The sequence below is a fragment of the Gossypium arboreum genome, chromosome 3 (assembly GCF_025698485.1).
Source record: "Gossypium arboreum isolate Shixiya-1 chromosome 3, ASM2569848v2, whole genome shotgun sequence".
In the NCBI taxonomy this organism is placed as follows: domain Eukaryota; kingdom Viridiplantae; phylum Streptophyta; class Magnoliopsida; order Malvales; family Malvaceae; genus Gossypium; species Gossypium arboreum.
Genome location: NC_069072.1, coordinates 134,621,113 through 134,635,686, shown reverse-complemented (window position 1 = coordinate 134,635,686; position 14,574 = coordinate 134,621,113). Strand labels below are relative to the sequence as shown.

At 34.8% G+C, this 14,574-nt stretch overlaps 1 protein-coding gene across 2 annotated transcripts in view; it reads right to left on the bottom strand.

The window, feature by feature from the left end:
- The window catches only part of LOC108474497 (40S ribosomal protein S15-4), a 96,070-nt gene that overhangs the window by 72,041 nt on the left and 9,455 nt on the right, over nucleotides 1–14,574 (bottom strand). The window contains exon 1 of one of the 2 annotated variants that reach the window (XM_053025989.1): nucleotides 1,262–1,271. The exons of the other annotated variant lie outside the window; for it this stretch is intronic. The gene's annotated coding sequence lies outside the window, so the exon portion shown is untranslated. Of the gene's footprint in view, nucleotides 1–1,261; nucleotides 1,272–14,574 lie in introns of those variants that run through there. 2 annotated transcript variants of the gene reach the window in all.

Genomic DNA, 14,574 nt, shown 5'->3' with positions numbered 1-14,574 from the left:
GATTGGGCCGCATTGGAGCAGGTGCGTTTGGATGATGATATGCACACGATTATTGTTACAACCCCATGGGATAGATTTTCACCATCATCGAGCACCCACTCGGAGCTCACCTTAGAGTTCGGCATCAGATTTTCAGTCTAACAGGTCATGTCAGTCCATGACGAGCCAGGCACCATCACCTTTCGCCTTGGTAGATTGGTGCGACATATGAGCGTCCCAGAGTTCGGTACTACTCTGGGACTATATACATAGGAGTTCATGAGTGGCGAGGACTTTCATCAGCTTTATAAGCATATTCATCACTCACCTTCGCGCTGTTAGACTGAACTCACGGGCAGCCTAACAAACTATGACGCGAGTCACTCAAAGGCAACACATCTCTCTCTAGCCTTACGGTGTCTTCACGCCCTCCTAGTCGTTAGTACCTATGATGCCTACTTTTTATGGAGCATGGCTACAGGGCATTTTTTTATTTGGCGTACTTCATCACGCTATCTTTCCGCCATCAGACTGAATGCTATAAGAAGGGCCTCATTTGTCTAGGCCCTTACGTGACTCGACTCACTCAACACTTCGGTCTTCTCGACATACCGAAGCAGTCCTTGACACTTACACTTGTTGTCCAGAAGTCCCCTTAGGGCATCTCGAGCATGATCCATATAAGGATGATCGAGCGGTGACGTAGAGTGGACCCTCTCAGTATAGACTATTTCAGTCTAACGTTTAGCATAACCCAGAAGACTTCACTGATGATGTTACTCCCTACCACGATGATCCACATCTACCACCACCTTTGAGTCACCGCCCTAGTTATTATGCTGCTACCCTTGCAGACTTCTCGTAGCGATTTACTCGATTCGAGCAGTATTGCTTTTAGAGGTTCGACAACATCGATGCCACTCTGCAGCAGATATGTCGGCACCTGTATATTTCATCTTCAGCACCGTTGAGTCACAATGCTGACTTCTCTGGTAATGAGGACTGTTGAGTCCATTTCTCTTTATATTTATATTTATATTTATTTTAATTTTAATTTTTATCTTTATTGTAATTTTTCTTTTTATGTTTATTTTTTCTTTCTATTTTGGACTATTTTAATTATTATGGTTGACTCTAATCGAGTAACCCTTTTTAATCTTCTTCAGTATTGTGTTTATCCTCTTATTAGTTGCTTAGAATTTTGCACTACCTCTACATTTATCTACAATTCCATTTTTCATTATTTTGGGAATTTCATCTAACAGTTAGCAGTTTCAATTCTCCCCCTCTCTTATGATATCCTGTTTATATTATGATTATATTTATTTGTACATTGAGGATAGTGTACATATTTAGTGTGAGGAGGTTATTAATATGATTATTTGAAAATTCCTGAATTATGCCTTGTGTTTTTAAGTAATTTTCTCATATCATTATTAGCATGAACTTTTCTTCGATTTATGATTCTTATTGATATGTTTTAGATTAAATTCATAGGTATTTTTTCATTGATGTTTTAAACTTTAAAACACTAAAGAATCAAGCATGATAAGTCTATTTTCAGAATTAAAAAAAAGTTAGGTTGTTTCCCTAAATTGAGGTATTACCTTAAAGTTTGAAATTTGCAAGATTGACATCAAAAGTCATAATTTTTGTAAGATTTTGAGCCTTTAAAGCATACATTTCTTATTGCTCACTTTATTATTGGTTATGGGTGTGTCAATACTGATTGGTTATTCTAGAACTTGCTTCGATTATACATGTCGAGACCACACCTTTGATTTGATATACTGAGATGATAAATGCAGCTACGTTTTAACCCACTTATTCTATCAAAAGTCTACCTTCATAATTAACCCTTAGTGAACCCTTTGATGCTTAATAAATCGTTTCTTGATTTACCCATTAATATTAACCTATAACTCATTTTTGATTGGTTGAGAATTTTTCCTATTTTATTGACTCCATTTTTGTCGAGATTGATTTGGTTAGTTGCCTAACTATGCTTTTCAGTTGTTTAATTTTATTTTATTATTCAAAAAAAAAATAAAGAAAAAGGAGATATATAAATATATGTTGATTATTATTACTCCTTTGTTTTGAGCTTAAGTAGTTAATTTCATATTCTGAGAAAAGCTCGTGTTATTCTTTAATAATTCCAATTGATGTAATTATTCAGTATTAGTTTATTTTTCTAGTTAGGTAATTTATCAATTTGATTTAGATTCTAACCTTTTTTTTCAGCCTTTATCCACACCTTTAGCCCAAGCCCCGTTACAACCCTTTAAAGACCTTTTGATTTGTGTATCTTATCATTTTATAGTGGTGGAGATTTGATTTTCATGCAAGCCTATGGTAATGACTTTTCATAATTGATTTTTGAGTGCTTAATTTTTGAACCTTAAACACTTTGAGTGATTTGAGTGAATCTTTAGTGAGGATGTAAAATCTTGTCGATTTTGAATTAAAGGTAATTACTTAGATAAGGGGAAATACCTATATTTTCATATCTAAAAAAAGAAAGTGAAACTTAGATTTTTTGAATATTTAATGCTTTTTTAGTTGAATTATCAATGTGTAATTATTTGTGAATTATGATAAAATATTATTAATGAGAATTATGAATTGAGAAAGTTTACTTTTAATTGTGAGTTGAGGATTTTACTTGAGGACAAACAAACGTGTAAGTGTGGGGATATTTGATAAACCATAAATATAACATGTTTTAAATCTCATGGTTAGTGTGTTTTTGGATGATTTATTATATAATTTAGTGAATTTGATGCTCCTAATCATTTGATTTCATATTTTATACTTAGAAGAGCATAGGAGAACAAAAGGAGCGGAAAACGGGTCGAAAACGGACAAAACAGGCTGATTTAAAGATCCACACGGCCAAAACCATTTCCACACAGGCTGAGCACACGCCCGTATGAGCTATACGGGCCAGCCACATGCCTATGTGGCAGCCCGTGTCGATATCACTCTCTGTTTCCCAAACACGCAATTTTTAGGGTTTTTTAGCATTCTAAAGTCTATATAAACACACTAGAAGTAAACCTAAGGGGACACAGAGAGAAGAAAGTAGAAATTACTTGAAGAACGCCAACAGATTCATCTCTGAAGCAAGATCTCCTTCAAGACTGAAGATCTCCCCTTAATTTCTCTCGAAGTTTTTGGGTTTCTTTATGTTTTGTTGTTTTCCTATTTTTGAGATGTTTTTCCCTAAAATTATGAACTAAACTCCCTAAATACCTAGGGAAGATGAAACTTAAGACAAATCTTATTATTTAATTTTTTGAATTTAATGATAAATACTTGTTCTTGTTCTTAATTATGTGTTATTAATTCTTGCCTTAATATTTTCAGGATATTAATTCAAGTTTGATGTTATTCAGTGGAGCAAAAGTCCCTGTTTAAGAGTAGATCTAGCATAATTAAGCGGAGTTGATTGCAATCCTAGAAATAGGACAGCATAAATCTACTAGATTAGAGTCAAATCTAATAAAAGAATTCATAGCTCGAGTTAATGCGACAGTAGGGGTTTTAATTAGAAAGAGATTTCAATTAATCAACCTAGAGTCAGTTGTTTTTAGTCTCGAAAGAGATATTAACATAATTTATGGATTTCTACGGATCAAGACAAGTGAATAAATCGTTTAATTTAGAGTTAGAATAATAAGTGAAGTTTAGGAGGATTCTTCCTTGGGTATTGTAATTATCATTGGTTTATTCGATTATTTCCTTCACTCTCTATCGCATTCATTAGTTAATTAGTTTAGTTAATTTTAGATTAAAATAAATTCCTTTTATTTTAGGCTAAATAATAGAAAGATAGTTAATACTAGTACTTTTAATCCTTGTGGATACGATATTCTGGACTCACCATAGCTATACTACCATTTGATAAGCGCGCTTGCATTTTTCGTGATCGTAGTCTAGTTTAGTGAACCATAAAATGATCATCACTCTTCCAATTCGTTATTTAGATATAGCATTGAGGTTCCAATTTTCATACATTCTTTCCGGGCCTTCGGTATATTCAAATAATTCTAGTTCCTTATTATCCATCAGGTCTTGCACCAAGGCTCTGAATTTACTTCACTTTTGAATCTCGTGACCCTCTTCATCATGGAACTCACAGTAGTTTCTTGCTTTTTTGAGTTTCTCCCTTAAATCCTATGTGATTAATCCTCCTTCTACTATTTTTTTCCAGACCTCCCTCAGCGGGGTTTTTACTTCTGCTACATCTGTCTTGATTTTCTTCCCTACACTCTTGATTATCGCGTTTGCCCCTTTGTCAGAATGGTTGGGTAACGAATTTTCTGCACCAAATGGATCATCGAATTTTACAATACCAATTTTGATGAGTCTTTCGATTATCTTTTTGAAAGTGGTGCAGTTCTCGATCGAGTATCCTGTGATCCCTGCGTGGTACTCACATTAGGCGTTCGCGTCGTACCATTTGGGGTATGGGGGCTGCATAGGTTTTAGGTAGAAAGGGAATACTATATGTACATCAAACAAACTTTGGTACAACTCCCTATACTTGATTGGTATGGACGTGAATTGGAGTTTTTCTGAGTTCAGTCTTAGATTGGGTCCTTCCCTTGGGGGAATCTGATGGCTAGTAGTTGCTGTCCTTGGCTGGCTTACGGTGATTGGCTTTGAACAGCCATTATTATACATACTCGCATTATTCACCTTATTTTTTCTCTTTTTCGGGGCGTTTAAAGTATTAATTTGGGGGCTCCACTTTTGCCTTTTTCGTTTGCAACGAACTTCAAATTGCTTTGGGATCTCCACATTCGCCTTTTTTTTTGTTTTTGCTAGATCATCCAGATCAAGGACAAAAGGATTAATTGGATTATCCCTCGGACTAGAGCCTGAACCCGTCGGGAAGTTCAACGGTGGTGCGCTACCAGTCTGATATTAGGGTCTAATGTTAACGGCCACCTTTTGTGGATACAAGTTTGGTTGTGCTTGGGTGTTTGTTGAGGTAAAGCCTGAGTGATAAGCAGGGTCCTCGTGTTCGTCCCCGGAATTGACCATAGGACTCTTTCCTTTTTCTAACCCTCCAGCTAGCAATTGGGTTAATTGGCTCATCATGTTTCTTTGGAATTCTAGTATCTGATCCCTCATATCTTGTTGAATTCTGGTCAATTGCTCTTGTATCTACATTTGTGTTTGCTCTAATCTCTTCAACCTTTGGTCTATTGTTTCAGTTTTTCCTCGCGTACTGTAACGATGTTCCAGGGTAACTGCCATGATTTTAGGGTCTTTTGTAAGTTTTATTTCATATGATGCAATGCAATGCAAATGTATATGATGAATGCAAAAAGAGGCATCGACTTTGATTCAATTCTATTTAGAATAACTTCACTGGAAAACAAAAATCTTTACACAAAACGGATTACATATACGGCCTTGCCCTAATATTCAAAGTGAAAACATCGATCCTTTTCTTCATATCTGTATGTTAAGATTAAATCTTGCGAATTTTCCAATGGGTGCCTCTACTACCTCATTTTTGCTTGACCTGAGCAACGACCCATTGCTCACTTATCCCCGTGATGTTTGTTAGCTTCGTTAACGACTCTCGAATATTCTTCATCGACTTGAATCTTTTAAGCAAAGTCGTGTACTCCTCCGTCAAACTATTACCATTCTCTCGTTGTGTTTACTCAGACCATATTTGGACGGTCGCATTATCTTCCACTTTATCAAGAAATTCATTTTCCATTACAAGCTCTCTATTTAAAAACTGAACGTGAATTGAAACCTCTTTTCTATGATGAAAATGCAATGCAATCATAACCAAAACAAAAGAAAACATGTCAATACAAAAATATAAATAGCAAATAGAGAACCTATTTGGATGACCTCTAGGAGTTTGGTGTGGTACTACCTAGGGTAGTCTCTTAGGGCTCACTATATGTGGTTCAGTTCTAAAGGAAAGGTACCTGAACCGACAGATTCCTCGATCTTCACCCATTACAGGCTCATACAGACCGAGTTCAGTTCAGAGGAATACATTTCCCTATGGCTATATGGAGATGAAAATCTAACGAAGATATAGGTACGGATGTATCCCGACAACAGTCTACTATCTTATACAGAGGTGAAGACCTCATGAAGGACTAACTTCTCACTCCCACTTGAAAAGGTAAGATCGAACGGACATGAAATGTAATATACGAAAGTAATCCAAGACTCGAACCAATAAAGCAAAGATCACAAAAATGACGGATGAAATGCAATGAAAGAATCATAATTTTAATTGAATTATCAATTTTCGACCAATAAGACAAGAATTAATCAAATCGCGACTTCACTCTCTTATTTGTCCCAAGTGGAGTCACCAAACTGTCGAAACTATTTTTTTGAAAAGGGTCGACTTTGATTTTAAAAACGAAAACTAACAGGGGCGTCGTCACCAATCCCTTTTTTTAAGAGGTGTGATCAAATCACCTTGTAATTTGATCGTTTTAATAAAACATTTTGAACAACAATTTTGATCTACGAAATTCGAGAAAATAAATTTGGGAGTCGATTAAGTACGAGGAAGGATTAGCACCCTCGTAACGCCCAAAATTGGTACCTAATTGATTAATCAATGTCATAACGTCGAAAGTTGAAAATCCGAAAGGAATTTTAAAATACAATCCCTTTTTTATTCATGTTGATTAAAAGGCTTGAAATAGATTGAAACGAGCAATAAAAGCCTTCTCGTCTCGAGATAACCAAATGTCACATCCCATAAGTTAGGACACAACATTTGAACCCTCGAAAATAAGCTTGCCTTTTAATTTTAAAAGTTGTACATTGATCTTTAAAAGGATATTCGGTTGTTTAGATCCAACGAGAAAAATCGAAACCCCGTAAGTTAGGGTACGACCTTTCTCAGGTTTCCAAGCGCAAAATATTGCCTTTATTTTTATATAAAATTCACGTATTTTGTAAATTTGAAGGGATATCTGGCTATTTAGGTTTGACGAAAAAATTGAAACCCTGTAAGTTAGGGTACGATTTTCTCGAACTTCCTAAGTGCGTAATAATAATACCGTTTTTTTTAAGTTTTCCCTTTTTTATGAGCTTGTGTGAAAGTCAATGCAATTTTTAATAATAATGTACGATAGATGATAAAAACACTATAATGATAATGGTGTAATTGCAAAGACGAATACAGGATTAATATTCGAATCGAAATAATAGAAATAACAATAATAAAAGCAAAAAAAGGGAAAAATAAAACGAACTAGTCATAAAAATTAAGTAAATAAACAAATAAAAGCTAAAAAAATAAATAAAGAAATATTAAATAAGACAATAATAATAATAATAATAATAATAATAATAATAATAATAATAATAATAATAAAAGGACACATAAAAAAGGGACGATTAAAAAATAGGTAAATAAATAAATAAAACTAATAGAAGTTTTATTAGAAATAAACAAATTAAATAAAAAATTAAATAAAACATTTTTAGAAACAAAAAATACAAATGAATAAATAAATTAAACGGACTAGGGACGAAATTGAATTTGAAATGAAATTCAGGGTACAGATTGTAAAATAATTAACAAGTTAATAAGGATTAAAATAAAATGCGCTGTAGCTAATGAGGACTAAATAATAAATTACCCCATCCCCAGGACACGTGTCCTTTCCTCTGTGGACCCACGAACTTGAGGATTAAATTGAAACACAAAAATAATTGGTGGTCGAAATTAAAAAAAATAAAAAGGTGAAAAAGGACTAAACTAAAACAGACTGAAAATGCGGAAGGGCCAGGGGCGCAAATAGCCCATTAATAAAAAATACGCGGATCCTTTCAATGGGTCGGGTCAATACGCGAGTCAGGGGAAAAACGACGCCATTTCGGTGCCTAGGGAAATAGGCCAAAACGACGTCGTTTTGAAACCCTTATATAAGTCAATTTTTAAAAAAAAAAAATCATTTCACTTCTTCTTCTTTTTTTTTTTAAAAAGAAACTTCTCAAAAACTCTCTCTCACTCTCTCCCTCCCCTCCAAGTTCGGTCGAACTCCGGCGCCGGACCACCATGGTGGCCTCTGTCCTCGGTGGCCAGAAAACAAAAAAAATTCTTTTTTTTTGGGTTTTTCGACTTCCCGACCTCATTTTTGCACCATCTTTCCTCGGAGATGGTCACCTCGGCCACCTATAGCAGCTCAAACGCGAGAAAGGTGAGATCCCCTTATCCTTTTTTGTGTTTTAAAAAAATGAAAATAAAATGGACAAAAAAATAAAAAAATGCAGAATAAAAAAGTGACCTTTGCAAAATTTTGTTTTCAATTCTCTATTGTCTGTAAAAAAAATACATTGGTTCTTCATGGCTTTTATAGCCGAAAAAAGAAAGAAAAATGAAAAATGCAAAATTTTTGCTGTTGTTTTTTTTGCTTGCTATATCTTGTTGTTGTCTTTTTTTTGTCCTTTTTTGTAGGTGGAGGCCAGCTGTGTACGGTGGCCGATGTGGAGGCGGAGTGTAATATCCTGATTTTGGGCCTAGTCGGAATAGTGGTTTCGTGACCACAAAATCCGAGATAGAAATAATTATTTTATGATTATTTTAAGGTCTATGATATGATTGCATGATTGTGTGAAAATTTCGTGAAGAAATTTTATGCATAAAGTGCCTAATTTGAAATTTGGGACTATATTGAATAAATTGCAAAACTTGTGTTCTAGAAGTATTTTGCATAAAATTGAATTAGATTATTAATTAGAGGTCCTTAAAGAGAATTTTACCAATTTCTAAGTCTATGGACAAAAATTGGACATGGATGGAATTTTTGGAAAGTTTAGTAGTAAGGGCATTTTGGTCATTTAGGGGTAAAATGAATTAAAATACAAAATTAAAAGCCAATTTTGCTCATCTTCAACCCCATGGCCGAATATAGCAAGGAGAAACCATGGCTAGGGTTTTTCAAGCTTCCAAGCTCGATTGTAAGTCCGTTCTAGCCTCGTTTTTAATGATTTTTACGTTTTGGAGTCCCGTAGCTCGATTTAGCTTATGCTAGCAATAATTTAACCTAGGGTTTATATTTGGAAAAATACCCATAGGTTAAATTTGTGTATTTTGGTGTTTTATGATAGAATGTGAGGTTTTAAATTATGTTAGACAACTTGTGCTACTCGGTTTTAAGTGAAAACGAGCAAAAGGGCTTAATCGGTAAAAATACCTAATAGTCATAAGTACATGTTAGAGTGAGAATTTGATGTTGCCATAGAAGGAAAAATGATCAGCATGTCATAAAACATAAGAAAATAGGCTGAATTTTAATTTACGAGCTTTGGGGCAAAAGTGTAAATATGCAAAAGTTTAGGGCAAAATTGTAATTTTTCCAAAATATGATTTTGGGTCAATTTGAATAATGTGAGTCCTAATTAGACTATATTTTAAATGATAGAGCAAGGAAAACTGAAATTGAGGCTAAAATGGGAAAATACCAAGTTGTGGACGAAATGGTAAAATAGTCATTTTCGCACACGAGGTAAGTTCATATGTAAATGTTGGTAACATAGTTATTATTTTAAATGTTTTAATGTTTTTAAATGATATGATGATTATTATGAAATATTATACTTGTGATAATTGTTTGATAATATGTCAAATTATGTGATATACTTGGAAAATGTGAAATACTACCGAGTATCATATCGGTATTCCGTAGAAGATGGTTGAGACACATGATTGGGAAAAAGGTCCGTTGAATCTCAGGAATGGATTAGGATACAAGTGACATGTCACTGGGATATTTGGGCATCCGAACTCGTTGAGTTGAGTCCGAGTTCACTTATGGATGCGAGCGTCCAATTCGTTGAGTTGAGTCCGAGTTCGTGAGATGTAACTAGGCATCCGAACTCGTTGAGTTGAGTCCGAGTTCACTTATGGATGCGAACGCCCGAGCTCGTTGAGTTGAGTCCGAGTTCACTTATGGGCGGGTTACATGGTAGCATGGCTACATATGTGGCACTTATGTGCAAACTTTCCATGTATCCGAATTATATTCGATGTGTTCAACGGGTAAAGTTCTACTCAAATGGAGGAATACTCAAGATGAAAGGGACGTATTGGTAAGTGTTGTGAAATGGATAATTTGAACAGGTATGTACTTAACCCTCGGGTTGAAAACTCGATATAACAACAATATGGTAAGATGATAAATGAAAATGTGATATGAATGTCTTGGTGATGATTATGCAAATGATGTTTTATGTTTGCTTATATGGTTATGTTACTTGCTATTTGCATGTGAGCTTACTAAGCATTTATGCTTACTCCTCCTTTTCATTCCTTGTAGTGTTGACAAGCCAGCTCGAAATCGGAACGGTCGGAGGCACACTCACACTATCCGTATACCATCTTGGCATAATGGCTTGTATATTTTGAGTATGGCATGTATAGCATTATAATCATTTTGTATATATGGTCTTATGATATGGTTATTGAGTTGTATGGAAATAGAAATGCTTGGTAATGATTAGCCATTGGAATGGCTAATCATGATCATATTTGGTATTATGTATGTCAAATTGCTAGCTAATCCATGAAAACCATGAAATAGGTAAAATTTACCATAAAATAGATTCAGACAGCAGCAGTGACGTGAGTTTAAAAAATCACTAAAAATAGTAGAAATGGAACTAAATAATGAATAAGTTATGGAATCGAAGCTTGATGAGTCTATTTTCATATGAAATAAGCGAAACAGGTATATGAGCTATATTTTATGAGATGTTTAAATTTTTGTGAAACAGGGCCAGAGCGATTTCTGGATCCCCTGTTCTGAATTTGGAAATTCACCATAAATTTTACAAAGATAATTAGAAGTCATGCTTTATATGTACAGATTCCTTATTGAGTCTAGTTTTATTAGAGACAAACGGTATAGTCATTGAAGCTCTGTACAGGGAGATATCTGATTCGTAATACACAGAGGTCAGAGTAGTTGAACCCTGAAACAGGGGAGACTTTAACTAATAAACTGTACTAATTGGCCCAACCAAAATTCTAGAAAAAATTAGTAGATATATATATGAGTCTAGTTTCAGAAAAATTTACGGAATTGGATTTCGAGTTTTGTAACTCGAGATATGATTTTTAAAGCGACTGTGATGCAGTTAGCCAGCTTGTCTGGAAATTTTAAAATGAATTGTATGAGCTGTTTAATTAATGAGTTAAGTCCGTTAACACCTTGTGTTCGACTCCGACAATGGTCTCGGGTACGGGGTGTTACACGGAGGCAGCGGCTAGCAAAAACTAGCGTTTCTTTTGTTCATTTGCTGACAATTTAGCTTAGTTTTGGGCAATTCGGGCTTGTATTTTTTGGGTTAGGGTTTTTGCATTTTGGGCTATATTAGGTTTGTAAATTGGACTTATAAATGGACTTTGATAATATGGACTTATTTAATTTATTTGGATTTGGTTTTATTTTTGTTTTTGGTTTCTGTATGGTTTGGGCCTCGGGCAAATTGGTCTTTTTACACATCAAATCAAAAATCAAAAGCCCTAAATCAAATCTTCCATCTTTGTTCAGTTCTTCTTCATTAGTTTCTCTTTTCAGTTGTCTTCATAATCAACCTTATTCACAGTAAAACTTTCAAACTTTTATATTACTCTCAATTTCCATTAAAACTCTCAAACTTAATTAAACTTCTTTCCTTCAGAAAACATCTACTGAAGCTGCTCCAAGATTAAAGAAGCTTCAATTTATAATACCCTGCCCCTTAAACTAGCAAGTCTAATCTGCTACATAATTGTCTAAAGAAAAATTTATAGGGATAAGTAAGTTGTTGTGTTGGTAGCTTCTCTTTGTTTGTTGTGGAACCCTTTTTTTACCTCATTTTTGTAGCCTGTGAGGTGTTCAATGGCGAATCAATTTAGGGATTTTACCTTCTTTTTCTTCAATTGATGATCTTCGTAGGGTAACTGCTGATTTTTGCAGAAGGTAACCATTTCATCTTAACCTTTTCATTTAAAAAAAATCCTAAAAAAAATTTAGCATCTGAGTGTGAGTTTTTAATTTTAACTTCTTTTTTTATTGTACATATTACCTAAACTTGATATTTAAATTTTTTTTCTAGTTTTACATCCATTTTGTTCTTATTTTTATAAAGCATTTCAGCTAAAATAGGTTTTTTATTGACTATAAGTGTGGGTAGTGCTTGGGTAATAAAGGGTGATTGAATTTCTAGGTTTTAGAATGAGGGTTTGGAGCTGTGTTTTTTTAGATGTACTAAGTTGAAGAACTAGAATTTGAATTTGGGGGATGTTATATTTTCTGTTTGAGATTGAAGCTTATGATTTGTTTGATGGTGGTGGTGTAGTTAGGTCAAAGTTGAACCAGTACCAAAATACTTCTTTGATCCAAATTCAGGGAATTAAACCAAGGAGGAAGTAGCTTGGTATGCATTCATTTCAACATTAATGACTTACACTAGCCCTTATTGTAGTGATTTTAAATACCTTTGATAGCTGCATTCCTTGTTGAATGAATGCAATACCCTTTTATATATATTTTGTTCTTTTTTAAAGGATTCTTGCTTTGAGTTTGATAATCTGTTGTTGTTTAGCCTTTCAATGGCTGCTTTTGTTGAGGCGTTGAAGAAGCTTTGTATTTGTTTGATTCTTTGTGTATCATCCAAAAAATCGGTTTAGAAGAAATTGATTTTTGAAACCAAAAGCAGTCATCACTCGATTTGAGTTTAGATTTTGGAAATTTTTTACAAGTAAATTGGTTTGGTTTAATGGTCAAGCGTTCTGGATATGTATGTGAGGTTTTGGGTTCGAATATTGTTTCTGGAAATTTTGTCATTTTGCTTAAACCCTTACCTTTGAATGTTGGTTAATAAGTTAAACTCAATCAGTTGATGTTAAGAATGAGTCTGTTGGTTCACTAGTTAAGCTTCTGTATTTTGTTTGGTCTTGTGTTCGAATCCCAACCTATGCATTAGGGAATGTTTTATTTTGCATTTTGGCGAGTGGTAGTTAGTCGGTTAGTTATTTAAAACCTTCTAGAAACCTCTGGTGAAGTTTCTGCACCTTTTTTCTCTTTTTTTCCTACCATATTTCTTCTGTCATTCATTCCCGATACTTAGTCCTTCGTTTTGGTTTCTTCCTTTCAAAGTGATAGTTCTTTTTGTTACGTTACGTTGTGCTAATTCTGTACGAGATTTGACTTATCTTTCCAGTTTAATTTGTTGGCCAGTAAGTTCTATTTAAAGTTTTAGTGTTGAAAGTTTTTTTATATAACTTTGAATGTGGAATGTTAGTTTTAGCGATTTGGCTGTGAGTTAACCATTTGTTGGGAAATTGCTTGTCATTTAGGGACGAGAATTCATATTGGTTGTTCCTGAATTGAACCTATATTAGGTGGGTGCCGAAACCCCTCTTTTTCTGCTTTTTTAGTCGTAAAAAAATGGGATTGTCTACGCCATACGGCCAGGGACATGGGCGTGTGCCTAGGCTATGTGAGCCACACGGGCAAAGACATGACGTGTGTCTAAGTCGTGTAACTCACTGTTTATGCTTTAGAACCACATGGCCAGAGACATGGGCGTGTGCCCAGGCCGTGTGAGCCACATAGGTAAGGACATGGACGTGTGTCCAGGCTGTGTAACTCGTTGTTTACACTTTAGAACCACACGACCAGGGACATGTGCGTGTGCCCAAGCTGTGTGAGCCACACGGGCATGGGAAGCAATATTTGAAATTTTTCTCTGATGCCACAAACGTCATCTGAAACAAGCGCAGGCCTACTATAAGATTCGTACAGTCTGAGTTGGGCTATATAACTTGATATTTGATGATAAACAACTTGTGGTATGTACGTATATATGTTATGTTTGAACCTAAGTGAGTAAGATCCGTCAAAACGTAATGTGCTATTGTCTATGTATGCGAACTATCAGGTACGATTTGTATTTTGTTAAGTTTGTTTGTACACCTCTATGTTGCTTTATCGATGAAGAATATGCGATATCTGAACATGTTAGACTGCTTGTTATTGATTCTATTTTATAACCGTGCATGTGAATTCATGACAAATCTGATATGATATGTTATGTTTCGAAAAGTCTGTTTTATAAAACATGGATTCTCATGGTTACTAATTCTGTTATCGAAAGATAGCATGTCTTGCATGCTCAGTACTCTGATTCTGCATATGCATGGACTTGGATTGATGTTAAAGGAGGAAGATTTTGTACTGGTAGTTAATGATCTGTGTAATTAGTGGTTTGACCACATATATTTGATTGGCAATTTAACTGTATATTGATAAGCCACTGTTGCCGGGCAACCCGGGTGGCGGGTCGTCGTTGTCGAGCAACCCGGGATGACTTTATTAGTGTGTTTTTGATAGATGAGTTTAGAGGAGAACTCTATTTTGGTGTGTAATGGAGTTTGGGAAGTCTGTTTCTAATAAATCTACATTCTGATTTGTTTAAAAAAAAATACTACATCTATATAAACATACATGCTCTGTTTTGCTCTTCTCGCTCGCTCGCTCGCTCGCTCATTGTCGCTCTGCTTTTTACCATTCGATTTTGTTCTTCTCTATTCTGTTT